This window comes from Capra hircus, chromosome 3 (assembly GCF_001704415.2).
Source record: "Capra hircus breed San Clemente chromosome 3, ASM170441v1, whole genome shotgun sequence".
In the NCBI taxonomy this organism is placed as follows: domain Eukaryota; kingdom Metazoa; phylum Chordata; class Mammalia; order Artiodactyla; family Bovidae; genus Capra; species Capra hircus.
This window is the reverse complement of record NC_030810.1, coordinates 13,753,345-13,768,283: the sequence shown is the minus strand read 5'-3', so window position 1 is coordinate 13,768,283 and position 14,939 is coordinate 13,753,345. Positions and strand designations below refer to the sequence as shown.

Sequence of the window (14,939 nt, the reverse complement as noted above, 5' to 3'; positions counted from 1 at the left end):
GTCTACAAACAATAAATGCTGGAGAGGATATAGAGAAAAGGGAACCCTCTTGCAGTGTTGGTGGGAATGTAAATGGATACAGCCACTATGGAAGATGGTATGGAGATTCCTTAAAATCTAGAAATAAAACCACCATATGACCCAGCAATCCTATTCCTACTCATATACCCTGAGGAAACCAAACTGAAAGAGACACATGTATCCCATTGTTCATTGCAGCACTATTTGCAATAGCTAGAACATGGACATGACTGAAGCGACTTAGCAGCAGCAGCAACAGCAGAACATGGAAGCAACCTAATGTCCATTGACAGATGAATGGATAAAGAAGTTGTGGTACATATACACAATGTAACAATACTCGGCCATAAAAAGGAACACATTTGAGTCAGTTCTAATGAGTTGGATGAAGCAGAGAAGGCAATGGCGCCCCACTCCAGTACTCTTGCCTGGAAAATCCCATGGATGGAGGAGCCTGGTAGGCTGCATGCAGTCCATGGGGTTGCTAAGAGTCGGGCACGACTGAGCGACTTCACTTTCGCTTTTCACTTTCATGCATTGGAGAAGGAAATGGCAACCCACTCCAGTATTCTTGCCTGGAGAATCCCAGAGACAGAGGAGCCTAGTGGGCTGCCGTCTATGGGGTCGCACAGAGTCGGACATGACTGAAGTGACTTAGCAGCAGACCCTATTATACAGAGTGAAGTGAGTCAGAAAGAGAAAGATAAAGATCATTTTCTAATGCATATATACAGAATCTAGAAAAATGGTACTGAAAAATGTATTTACAGGGCAACAATGGAGAAACAGACATAGAGAATGGGCTTATCGACATGGGGAGAGGGGAGGAGAGGGAAGAGATGTACGGAAAGAGTAACATGGAAACTTACATCACCATATGTAAAATAGATAGGCAACAGGAATTTGCTGTATGGCTCAGGAAACTCAAACAGGGGCTCTGTATCAACCTAGAGGGGTGGGATGGGAGGGAGATGGGAAGGAGGTTCAAAAGGGAGGGGATATATGTATACCTATGGCTGATTCATGTTGAGGTTTGACAGAAAACAGCACAATTCATAAAGCAATTATCCTTCAATAATAAATAAATAAATTTTAAAAACGTCTTTTGCCCATTTTTCTGATTGGTTGCTTTTCGTTTCATTCTCTGTTGAGAAGCCATTCATTTTAAAGTGGCTAAATTCATCAGTCTTCTTCTTAACGCTATGCATTTATTTACATCTTTGGGAAATTCTTCTTAGCCAAAGTTCTTAAAGACATTTTGTTATATTTTCTTCCAAAGGTTTGGGCTTTTTGCCCTATTTGTTTCGGTTCTTTGTATATCTGGACTTTAATTTAAAAATGCTTTTATTTTATTTGTTTGGCTGCAGCAGGTTTTAGTGGTGGCATGTAGAATCTTTAGTTGCAGTTTGTGAATTGTTAGTTGCAGCATGTAGGATGTAGTTCTCTGACCAGAGATGGACCCTGAGTCCCCTGCAATGAGAGCATGGAGTCTTAGCCAGTGGACCATGATGGAAGCTTGAAAAAATGTTTTTAATATTTTCACTATTTCTAGTAGTAAGCTCCTAACAGTCCTTGAAGGTCCTTGCCACTTAACATTCACACCCTTGAGTAGATTCCTCCCTCAATGAATCAGGGTTGGTTTCTATGACGGTAGTAGTGATGATGTGTGACTTTGAGACTAGATTATAAAAGGCATTGTGGCTTCAACCTCAGTACCTTGGGATGTTTGCTCTGGGGTAAATCAGCCACTAGGTTGTGTGAACTCAATCAGCCCTGTGAAGAAATCCACAAGGAAAGGAATGGAGGCCTCCTGCTAACAGCATGTACCAAGTTGCCAACAAGATGAGTGAGACACTTAAAGTGCGTCCTCTAGCCCCAGTCAATCCTTCAGATGACTGCAGCCTCATTAGAGATTCCGAGGACCATTCAACAAAGCTGCTTTTGAAATTAAATGTAAGAGACAATAAATGTTTGCTGCTAAAACTGAATCAGTAAGTTTTGGGGCAATCACTTATATAGCAATAGGTCATTAATACACTATTTAAATATATTATTTCTCTATAAGTACTACTTTTGCTGCATGTCAAAAAAATTTGACCTGTAATATTTTAGTTTCAACCATTTTCTTTAATTTACTTTTTAAATTGAAGTGTAGATGATTTACAGTGGTATGATCTATTTTCTAGTTTCCATGATGATTTCTTCCTTGACCATCAATCATTTGAAACTACGTTTTTTAAATTTCCAGATTTTTAAATTGATCTGTTTGGTATTTTTCTTACATATTTTATCATTCTGGTAAAATACACATAATGTGAAATTTGCCATATGAAGCAGTTTTAAATATACGATTCAGTGTTATTGGTTATATTCACCATGCAATAAAACCATCACCAAAACACTAAGATCTTAAGATGATTAGACATTTCTAAATGAATGGTTTACAGATACATCATTGTTTATATTATCTTCCATTTTGTGTTATGAAAGATATTTCTGTATGGTTTCATTTGTTTAAAACATAGCTTTTTATATAGTTGGTCTTTCTAATATCTTCATAAATTTGCAAAAATATTCCACATGGTTCTGTATTTCATAAAATGCCAATTAAATAATTTTAAAAAGACACTAATATTGGCCCAATGTGAATGGAATGTGCAAAGATTTTTTTAAGATGATAAGTTAATCAAATTTTATTTTTTTAAATAAAGAGATTTTATTAAAAAAACAAAAACAAAAACAAAAACTAAGATCATGGCATCTGGTCCCATTACTCCATGGAAAATAGAAGGGGAAAAAGTGGAAGTAGTGACAGATTTTCTCTTTGTAGGCTCCGAAATCACTGCGGATGGTGATTGCAGCCATGAAATTAAAAGATGCTTGCTCCTTGGAAGGAAACCTATGACAAACCTAAACAGACTATTAAAAAGCAGACATGACTTTTCCAACAAAGGTCTGTCTAGTCAAATCTATGGTTTTACCAGTAGTCATGTACAGATGTGAGAGTTGGACCATAAAGAAGGCTAAGCACAGAAGAATTGATGCTTTTGAATTGTGGTCCTGGAGAAGAGTCCTGAGAGTCTCTTAGATTGCAAGGAGATCAAATCAGTCAATCCTAGATAAATCAACCCTGAATATACATTAGAAGGGCTGATGCTGAAGGTAAATCTCCAATACTTTGGCCACCTGTTGCACAGAGCTGACTCATTAGAAAAGACCCTGATGCTGGGAAAGACTGAAGGTAACAGGAGAAGGTGGAGGCAAAGGATGAGATGGTTAGATAGCCTCACTGACTCAATGGACATGAGTCTGAGCAAACTCCAGGAGATAGTGAAGGACAGGGAAGCCTGGTGTGCTTCAGTCCATGGGGTCGCAGAGTCGGACATGACTTAGACTGAACAATAAAACATCAAGAGCAAGGAAAAGATTAAAAAGCAATGCGATCCACTGAGTTGTACACTTAAAGATGGGTAAAATGGTAAATACTATATTACATATATTTTATCAAAGAAAGTTCTGAGAAGCTTAACTAAGGTCAGCAGTTCTAAATTAAAACCTTCACCAATCTCTGTAACTTGCAGGCATGTGTGTGTATGTGTGTGTGCACGCGCATACTCAGTCATGTCCAGCTCCTTGTGACCCCATGGACGGTAGCCTGCCAGGCTCCTCTGCCGATGGAATTTTCCAGACAAGAATACTGGAATGGGTTGCTATTTCCTACTCCAGAGGATCTTCCTGAGCCAAGAGATCAAACCTGCCTCTTGGGCATCTTCTGCACTAGCAGGCAGATTCTTTACCACTGAGCCAGTGGGAAGCCCAAAATATGGAGATGCCGGGGATTGAACCCGGGGCCTCATACATGCAAAGCATGCGCTCTACCACTGAGCTACATCCCCTGAGCAACTTTTAGCACGGTGAATTACAATATGGTGAATACAGCCAGGAATCTTGCTGCATATACCAGTCCTTCCAGTTACCCTACTGTTGGTTTTTCTGGCAGTCAAGGGTTCCTAAATTTCTCTAGTGAAATTAAACAAAGGAAAATATCCAGGATTTTTAGACTCTATTGTTACTTGCCTAGACTTCCAGTCATTGCTATTTGCTTTTTCCTGGTTGTACTTTTAATTCCCAAAGATGATGCTGTGAAAGTGCTGCACTCAACATGCCAGCAAATTTGGAAAACTCAGCAGTGGCCATAGGACTGGAAAAGGTCAGTTTTCATTGCAATCCCAAAGAAAGGCAATGCCAAAGAATGCTCAAACTACCCCACAATTGCACTCATCTCACATGCTAGTAAAGTAATGCTCAAAATTCTCCAAGCCAGGCTTCAGCAATACGTGAACCGTGAACTCCCTGATGTTCAAGCTGGTTTTACAAAAGGTAGAGGAACCAGAGATCAAATTGCCAACATCTGCTGGATCATCGAAAAAGCAAGAGAATTCCAGAAAAACATCTATTTCTGCTTTATTGACTATGCCAAAGCCTTTGACTGTGTGGATCACAATAAACTGCGGAAAATTCTGAAAGAGATGGGACTATCAGACCACCTGACCTGCCTCTTGAGAAATCTGTATGCAGGTCAGGAAGCAACAGTTAGAACTGGACATGGAACAACAGACTGGTTCCAAATAGGAAAAGGAGTGTGTCAAGGCTGTATATTGTCACCCTGCCTATTTAACTTCTATGCAGAGTACATCATGAGAAACGCTGGATTGGAAGAAACACAAGCTGGAATCAAGACTGCCGGGAGAAATATCAATACCCTCAGATAGGTAGATGACAGCACCCTTATGGCAGAAAGTGAAGAGGAGCTAAAAAGCCTCTTGATGAAAGTGAAAGAGGAGAGTGAAAAAGTTGGCTTAAAGCTCAACATTCAGAAAACGAATATCATGGCATCCGGTCCCATCACTTCATGGGAAATAGATGGGGAAACAGTGTCAGACTTTATTTTTTTGGGCTCCAAAATCACTGCAGATGGTGACTGCAGCCATGAAATTAAAAGACGCTTACTCCTTGGAAGAAAAGTTATGACCAACCTAGATAGCATATTCAAAAGCAGAGACATTACTTTGCCGATTAAGGTCCTTCTAGTCAAGGCTGTGGTTTTTCCAGTGGTCACGTATGGATGTGAGAGTTGGACTGTGAAGAAGGCTGCGTGCCGAAGAATGGATGCTTTTGAATTGTGGTGTTGGAGAAGACTCTTGAGAGTCCCTTGGACTGCAAGGAGATCCAACCAGTCCATTCTGAAGGAGATCAGCCCTGGGATTTCTTTGGAAGGAACGATGCTAAAGCTGAAACTCCAGTACTTTGGCCACCTCATGCAAAGAGTTGACTCATTGGAAAAGACTCTGATGCTGGGAGGGATTGGGGGCAGGAGGAGAAGGGGACGACAGAGGATGAGACGGCTGGATGGCATCACTGACTCGATGGACATGAATCTGAGTGAACTCCGGAAGTTGGTGATGGACAGGGAGGCCTGGCGTGCTGCGATTCATGGGATCGCAAAGAGTCGGACATGACTGAGCGACTGAACTGACTGAACTGAACTGAACTGATTAAGAAAAAAACAACTAAGATCATGGCATCTGGTCCCATCACTTCATGGCAAATAGAAGGGGAAAAAGTGGAAGTAGTGACAGATTTTCTCTTTGTAGGCTCCGAAATCACTGCGGATGATGATTACAGCCATGAAATTAAAAGATGCTTGCTCCTTGGAAGGAAACCTACGACAAACCTAAACAGACTATTAGAAAGCAGACATGACTTTTCCAACAAAGGTCTGTCTAGTTAAGGCTACGGTTTTTCCAGTAGTCATGTACAGATGTGAGAGTTGGACCATAAAGAAGGCTAAGCACAGAAGAATTGATGCTTTTGAATTGTGGTGCTGGAGAAGAGTCTTGAGAGTCTCTTGGACTGCAAGGAGATCAAATCAGTCAATCCTAGATAAATCAATCCTGAATATTCATTAGAAGGGCTGTTGCTGAAGGTAAAGCTCCAATACTTTGGCCACCTGTTGCACAGAGCTGACTCATTAGAAAAGACCCTGATGCTGGGAAAGACTGAAGGCAACAGGAGAAGGTGGAGGCAAAGGATGAGATGGTTAGATAGCCTCACTGACTCAATGGACATGAGTTTGAGCAAACTCCAGGAGATAGTGGAGGACAAGGAAGCCTCATGTGCTGCAGTCCATCGGGTCGCAGATTTGAACATGACTTAGTGCTACTGCTACTGCTAAGTCGCTTTAGTCATGTCTGACTCTGTGCAACCCCATGGACTACAGCCTACCAAGCTCCTCTGTCCATGGGATTTTCCAGGCAAGAATACTGGAGTGGGTTGCCATTGCTTTATCCTATAAGGAGAAGGCAATGACTTAGTGACTGAACAATGAAACATCAAGAACAAAGAGAAGACTTAAAAAGCAATGAGAATCCACTGAGTTGTACACTTAAAGATGGGTAAAATGGTAAATACTATATTACATATATTTTATCAAAGAAAGTTCTGAGAAGCTTAACTAAGGTCAGCAGTTCTAAATTAAAACCTTCACCAATCTCTGTAACTTGCAGGCATGTGTGTGTATGTGTGTGTGCACGCGCATACTCAGTCATGTCCAGCTCCTTGTGACCCCATGGACGGTAGCCTGCCAGGCTCCTCTGCCGATGGAATTTTCCAGACAAGAATACTGGAATGGGTTGCTATTTCCTACTCCAGAGGATCTTCCTGAGCCAAGAGATCAAACCTGCCTCTTGGGCATCTTCTGCACTAGCAGGCAGATTCTTTACCACTGAGCCAGTGGGAAGCCCAAAATATGGAGATGCCGGGGATTGAACCCGGGGCCTCATACATGCAAAGCATGCGCTCTACCACTGAGCTACATCCCCTGAGCAACTTTTAGCACGGTGAATTACAATATGGTGAATACAGCCAGGAATCTTGCTGCATATACCAGTCCTTCCAGTTACCCTACTGTTGGTTTTTCTGGCAGTCAAGGGTTCCTAAATTTCTCTAGTGAAATTAAACAAAGGAAAATATCCAGGATTTTTAGACTCTATTGTTACTTGCCTAGACTTCCAGTCATTGCTATTTGCTTTTTCTTGGTTATACTTTTAATTCCTTCTAATTTATTTCAGCATATTAAAGATAATTAAACTATAGTTTATAGTTCAAACTAGCAGTATCTTGGGACTTTCCTGGTGGTCCAGTGGTTAAGAATCCAACTTGCAATGCTGGGGACACAGGTTCAATCCCTGGTCTGGAAAGATCCCACATGGCGCAGGACCCCACCCACATCCCACTAAACCCTGTGTATCCCGGCTACTGAGCCTAAGCCCCAGAGCCTGGGGGGCTGCAACTACTGAAGCCCCAGTGTCTAGAGTCCATGTTCTGCAACAAGAGAAACCACTGCAATGAGAGGCTCAGGCACCACAACAGAGAGTAGACCCCATTCACTGCAACTAGAGAAAGCCCATGTGCAGCAATGGAGACTGAATGCAGCCAAAAAAATTTTTTAAAATTAAAAAAAAAACATATTTCTGATCTTTACGGGTATGATCCTCTAGCTGGTTTTTTCTGCTTATAGGGATTTGTTTCTTCGAGTAATCAGAGGCCTTTAAAAAAAATTATGAGTCATGTTGAAACTTTGTGGGAAATATTTGAGGCCCGAGTTTACTCATTCTTCAAGAGGAAGTTTGGGTTTGCTTCTCCCAACTGTCTCTCTGTCCTGCCAATCCAGAAACACTCTAAATTTTCATCTTGGAGTGTTTGATTCATACAGATAAGGAGAGTATGCCCCAAGGTAAACACGTATAAGTGGAGGCGTGGGATAGAGAATTCTCAGGAGAAATGGTTTTATGTTTATTTTTCCCTCTTCTCTGATCCAAGTGAAGACAGGCCTGCATCCTCACTCCCACTCTCCCAGTTTTTGTTTTCGGTTTGCTCGCTGTCCACTGAGGCTATTAGTGGCTTGGGTACTGGAGAGGCTCAGCCTTGCCCTCTGACTTTATTTTCTGCTCTCTTTAGGCCAAGGGTGTGTTTCCCTGTAACTCAGCTGGTAAAGAATCTACCTGCAATGCAGGAGACCCTGGTTTGATTCCTCGGTAGGGAAGAATCCCCTAGAGAAGGGATAGGCTACCCACTCCAGTTTTCTTGGGTTTCCCTGGTGGCTCAGATGGTAAAGAATCCACTTGTAATGTGGGAGACCTGGGTTTGATCCCTGGGTTGCAAAGATCCCATGGAGGAGGGCATGGCAGACCTACTCCAGTATTCTGGTTTGGAGAATTCATCATAGTCCATGGGGTTGCAAAGAGTCAGACATGACTGAGTAACTTTTACTTTTCCTTACCTCCATGGTCCATGAAAACACAGATGCTGGGTCACTAGGAATCTGCATATGACTCTGGCACAAATATGACTCTCACACGTGCCTACTCCTGTTTTCTCCTAGAGACTCCTCACATTCCGGTCAAGGTCAGCCATGCATTTAAAAGATTTTCTTTTCATTTCATCTAGTTTCTTTTGTTTGCTTTGTTTTTGCTTTTTTTTTTTGAAGTTGTTAGGTAGGTAGAATAGGGAAAAGGAGTCCAGAATGGCAGTGGCTAAAAGATAAGGAAGAGAAAAGCCCGTGAAAATAGAACAAAGGAAGGTTGGAGGACTGGAGTGAGGACCTCAGGTAAAACAAACAACACTCCTGGCTAACCCAATTTACACAGGGCAGGCCCCAGGGGCGGCTTGGCGGGGGGAGCATATAAAAAGAGGAGTGAAAGGGCTGGGGTTCTCTCTCTCTCTCCCCGCTCCTTCGGTGCGCCGGGGGCTCTCTTCTCCTCTCCCCGTGTCTTTGGGTCGACATGCCCTCACGCCTTGAGGGTGGATTTTCCTGTTATTATCTAAATAAAATAGAGCTGTAACACAGAGCTGTAACACTGATTTGTCTAAGAGCTATAACACGGTCTGTTCAAGACCCAAGGGCTGTGACATGCTGAGGGCTTTAATGTCCGTCACTCCAAATCTTTGTTGTGATGAGACAGAACCAAGGGTAATACACTCGCCTGACAAAGTGAAGTGAAAGCCCTCAGTTATATCCGACTCTTTGCGACCCCATGGACTATACAGTCCATGGAATTCTCCAGGCCAGAATACTGGAGTGGGTAGCTGTTCCCTTCTCCAGGGGATTTTCCCAACCCAGGGATCGAACCCAGGTATCCCACATTGCAGGCAGATTATTTACCAGCTCCTCTGTATCAGATTTTCTGTACTTTTTCATAGATGAGTATCTTTTTAACAATTTATTTTTCCTTTAGACACAGAATGCTAAAACCCATAAGGAAAGATCACTTATTGGGAGACTTCTCTTTGCAGTTCATCTAACCTGTTTAGGTGGAGGAAGAAATGGCAACCCACTCCAGTATTCTTGCCTGGAGAATCCCTTGGACAGAGGAACCTGGCAGGCTTCAGTCCATGGGGTCCCAAAGAGTCGGACACGACTGAGCGACTAACACACACACACACACACACACACACACACACACACACAACCTGTTTAGGCAAGAGCTCAGCATTCAGGAAACATGCTATCGGGAATCTGGAGGAATACAATGAGTAGTTTGTTGCAGCCTCGGTTATACCACTTCTTGTTAGAGCCTGACACCCTGGCCTTAGAGTTGTTCAGGTGGTCACTCTTCATACCTTCAGTGATTCACCTGTACTTTTACCAATCGCTATGGATCGGACAAGGAGCTTGGTAGTCAGAAGCCACAGAGACATGTCCTGACACCTGCTGGTGGCTGAGGGAGTCTTCACCTCGGAAAGGTGGGAACCTCATTTTTGTTGCCCATTTTGAAAGCTCAACATTCATTGTGTCAGATTTGGGGCTAAATTGCATGGATACAAAGATGAAACAGTGAAGGTTACTGTTCTTGAAGAGCTCATAATCTCTTTAGCAGTGAAAGAGAAAGACACATATTCGGGTATTTTAACTACATTGTGGTAGGTGTTATGGTGTGTGTGAGAAAATAGAGCATATGCATGGGTCTCTGCAGCCAGTTCCTGGCTCAGCTGCTGAAACTCTTGTAGTTTCTTAATAGTTAAGAGCATCTTTCTTTTTAATGGGGCAACTTTGAGTGGGCTTCTGGTTCGGGGCTGGTCACCAAAAAGACCAGCCATGATTAGAAGCTTGGAATTTTCAGCCCTGCCTCCACCCTCACTTCTTTAGTGAGGGTAGAAGGGTTGGAAATGGGAGATAATAATTGATCACGCCTATCCAAGTAAGCATCTGTAAAATGTCAATAGCATGGGCTTCTGAGAGCTCTCATGTTGGTGAGTACAGCCATATGCTGGGAAGGTATGCACCCTAACTCCATAGAAACAGAAGCTCCTGCTCTTGGGACCCTCCCAGACCTCATCCTATATGTCTTCACCTGCCTCTTCATCTGTATCCATTATCATATAATTTTTTAACAGACTGGTAAATGTGTTTCTGAGTTCTGTGATCCACTGTAGCAAGTTATTCAAATTTGAGTACAGGAATGTGGGAACTTCCAGTTTGTAACCAAGTTGTTTGGAAGTCCTGGGTAACTTGCTGTTTGGGACTGGCATCTGAAGCGGGGACAGTCTCATGAGTCTGAGCCTTTCATCTGTGTGATGTGATGCTCTCTTCAGGGCAATCGTGTCAGAACAGAGTTAACTGCAGGACGCCCAGCTGGGGTTACAGAGAATTGCTTAGTGGTCACACATGTGGTGACCAGCAGTGTCAGAAGTTGTGTGGCAAGTTCAGAGGGCCATGGCAAAGATTCGTTAACTCTGCGTCTCTTCGTAAGGAACTCTCTGTAGCTCCCAGGCTTACCTCTTTTAGTTACAGCTATAAGCAGAGACAAAGTACAGTCTCCCTTCCCCTTTGGCCATTTTTAGGAAAAGGAAACAAATTGGCCCAGCCTGAGTCAAATGTCCTCTTTCTGAGGACATTGAAAAACCAATGAAACAAATTCTGGGCACAGATTACATATCCGACAGCCAAAGTTTGGAGGGATGAATGAGGAGGAGCTGGGTGTGGTGAGCTGGAAAGACGCGTGGTCCTTGCATTCCTATAGTGCCCAAACCCAAATCAGTCCTACCATCCTACTATGTTCTTTCCCAGGGCAGCAAAACCCAGTCCTAAACACTGGGCTGCCCGGGGAATTCCCAGGCAAAAGATCTAGCTCTCATGATGTTGGTTGGATGAGGAGGGATGGTGCTGGGTATGTTACTTTACAAAGAAGAAGCCTGGTTCACGGACCTCGAAGGGCCATGATCTTTATATACAATGGAACACTACTCAGCCATAAAAAAGAATGAAATAATGTTGTTTGTAGCAGCATGGATGGAGCTAGAGATTAACATACTAAAATTGAAGTAAGTCAGAAATAGAAAGACAAATACCATATGATATCACTTATATATGATACTTATATACTTATATAAAGTATGACACAAATGTACTTCTTTGCGAAACAGAAACAGACTTACAGACACAGACAGCAGACTTGTGGTTGCCAAGGGGGAGGGAATAGGGGAGGATGGATTGAGAGTTTGGGATTAGCAGATGCAAATTATTATATATAGGATGGATAAGAAGGCCCTACTGTATAACACAGGGATATTCAGTATCTTCTGATAAACCATAATGGAAAAGAATATGAAAAAGAATGTATGTGTGTATATATATAAGTATATATATATATATAATCACTTTGATGTACAGCAGAAATTAACACAAATTGTAAATTAACAATACTTCAATTAAATAAATTTTTAAAAAGGAAATGAGTATGATTTTGGTGAATTCACCACAATGCAGGGACAGGCTCTGATTTTTGCAGATTTAGAAACATGAGCTTGTCAATGTTTCAGAACTGACATGATTTGTAGGCACTGATCCATATGAATGGGGTTTCAACAACAACCAATACACAAATCCTAAATGAGAATTTATTAATTTACAAAGTGTATTTAAAGGCATATCTTCCCCAGGTCTGTTTTTCAAATACCGTTTTGAACCCCAACTGAATGCTGAACCCAGTGCTGAGTGCTGGGGACATAGAGATAAATTAGATACAGGCTTTGATCTCTGAGAGCTCCCTAACTTTTGTGTGTGTTGGCTGTGGGCAGACACCTTCCTTCTCTGAAATCACATAGCTTGAGAAACCAACTCACAGTCAGGAAGCAGCTTGTTGAGGGTGAGACAAGAACAAGGGAGGGTGGTTGAAGGCTGGACTGCTCAGTGGTGTCTCTGGCAGCCTGGGCCCTGCTTTACTTGGTGGGGAGAACTGGATCCTGGAGTTGAGTTGGCACAGCCACTGTTCCTGTGCAGTTTTGCAGCCCAGCACTGCCACTGCTGGCCTCGGGTGCTCTTTGCACTTTCATGGCTGCCCACAGTCCCTTAAAGCAGGACCTTTTCTCTGTAGACAGTTCCGATCTTATGGAAAATCTCCCCCTAGATCTGGGAGCTGAACGGTGTTGGTAGCATTCCCCATGAGTCTCATCCATTTCCCATTTGATCTTACCATCATGTCACTTAGGACAGGAGCTGCCCTGAGGGCCCCTCAACCTTGCCTCCTTGTTAATCTGTGTTGTTCTTTTTCTTTAAAGGCGCAGGCTCCAGAGTGCACATGCTTAGTATTTACAGCACCCAGGCTTGGGATCTTTGTTTCCGACCCTGGATCAAACGCACGTCCCCTGCATTGGAAGGATTCTTAACCAGTGGACCACAGGGAAGTCTCCACGTATGTGTGTGGTTCTGATTGGACTCTCCATACTCCTCTGTGAGCCTCTACATTACTTGGGTCAAGTTTCTCTCATCTCAACAGTTTTTTTCAAAGATTTGACAATTCCTTGCAATCTTCCATCCAACCTTTATTCCTCTAACTCCTAACAGGTGACCGTGGCCCCTACTTTAGTTAGGAAGTAGGGGTGGGGTGCTACTCCCTTAAGCTCCTGAGGAAAGGCTCAGCTATCCATCTTTAGTGCTTTGGGGCATCTCCCAGGGCCACCCCTTCCCACTTCAGCCTACTTGCTCTGTCCGCTCCAATTTGCATCTGTTTTTCTGGCCTTTCTGCTCAATAGTGGGGTTGTGTTCCCTCTCCAGCCAGTTCATGTGTTGAAGCCTCAAGCCCCCATATGATGGTCTTGGACATGGAGCTTCTGGGGGGTAATTAGGTCAGGAGGGTGGAGCCCTCATGATGACATGAGAGCTCTTCTGTAAAGAGATGCCAGAGAGCTTGCTTCTCTCTGCTTTCCACCAGGTGAAGACCTGGAGAGAAGGTGACTGTCTGCAAACCAGGAAGGCCCTCTCTAGACACTGATCTGCCAGCAACTTGATCTTGGACTTCCTGCCATCCAGAACTGAAAAACGAGCATTGTTTAAGCCATCCAGTCTGTAGTTTGTTTGTAACTTTTGACTGCACCCTGCGGCTTTTGGGACCTCAGTTCCCCAACCAAGTAGCCAACTCATTGGAAGGTGAAGTCTTTACCATTGCACTGCCAGGTCCCTATAATATGTTGTTGTAGGAGCCCAAACTGACTCAAACGCTTGGCTCTCACTTCTGGCCCTTTTTTCTTTCTTTATTTCCTATTTATCCATTTATTTGTTTGTGCCAGGTCTTAGTCACAGCATTGAAACTCTTAGTTGTGGTATGTGGGATCTAGTTCCCTGACCAGGGATCAAACCTGGGCTCCCTGCATTGGGAGTGTGGAGTCAGCCACTGGACCACCAAGCAAGCCCCCTTTCCTCTTTCTTTCTCCTGCCCCATCCTCTGCATGTCCCTTGGTATTTACCAGGGTCCTGTCCTAGATTCCCTTTTCTCCTTTCTCTGGTTCCTCTCCCTGAGTGACCTCACCCATTCCCAGGGCTTCAGTTGCTATTTCTGGACCACTTCTAAATATCTTTTTTCCAGCTGTTTTGTTCCCTTGTGTGAGATAATACAAAAATGTATATATATTGGTCTCTGTCCCAGGTTCCTGGTTTAGAGAGAGCGCCTAAAAGTCTTGTAGTTTCCCAAGTGATAAGAGCATTGCCAGCATCTTTTTGTTCTATTATTTGGTTTTTGACTCTGTCCCTGACACAAGGCTCTTAAAACACTTGTAAAACTTCTCAGTCCAGATAAGAGCACAATGAACATCTTTTGTTTTAACAAGGCCACTCTGGGTGAGCTCCTGAATGGGAGTTGGTTACTAGAAAGACCAAGCCAGGCAGTATTAGAGGAATGAAATTTTCTATACTCTGATAGGATAGAGGGGCTAGACATGGAATTAATAATTAATCATGCCTATGTGAGGAGGTCTCCATAAAATCCCAGCATTAGGAGTTCAGGGAGTTTCCAGGTTGGTAAACGCATCCACCTACGGGTAGGGTGTTGCATCCCAACTCCACGAGGACAGACACTCCTGTGCTTGGTAATCATCCAGACCTCACCCTAGATCTCAGGAAGGGGACACAGGAACCTCTGATGTGTAGCTAAGTTGGATGAAAGTTGTGGGGGGCCTGGGGACCTACTTCTTGCAACTGGCTTCTGAAGCGGGCAGCAGTCTGAGCCCTTCACCTGGGGGATCTGACATTCACTTCAGGTAGATTGTGTCAGAACTGAGTTAAACGGAGGATACCCAGCTGCTATTGCAGAATTGTTTGGGGTGGGTTAGACCCACACATCTGGTGTCAGAAGTGCTGGATGGTACTCCTATGTGAGTAAGGAAGAAACACAGGAGGGAAGACTGGTTTTCCCTTAGACCCCCTCCCCCCCTCCATCCATGCTCTATCTGGCTCTGTCTTGCTCTGGGTCTTGGGGCGCCGACCACTTTGGGATGCATCAATAAGCTCTCTTGCTCTCTGGCATCTTTTTGACAAGGAATCAGGAAATAAGACGGTGGGAAGAGAAAGGAGTCCTCTGGCTGAG

General features: G+C 43.4%; 2 non-coding genes across 2 annotated transcripts; both read right to left on the bottom strand.

Annotated features, from left to right (window-relative positions):
* On the bottom strand, positions 3,846–3,917 carry TRNAA-UGC. The gene has a single exon. It is a non-coding gene; the product is annotated as a tRNA-Ala (tRNA).
* TRNAA-UGC lies at positions 6,831–6,902 on the bottom strand. Its single transcript has one exon. It is a non-coding gene; the product is annotated as a tRNA-Ala (tRNA).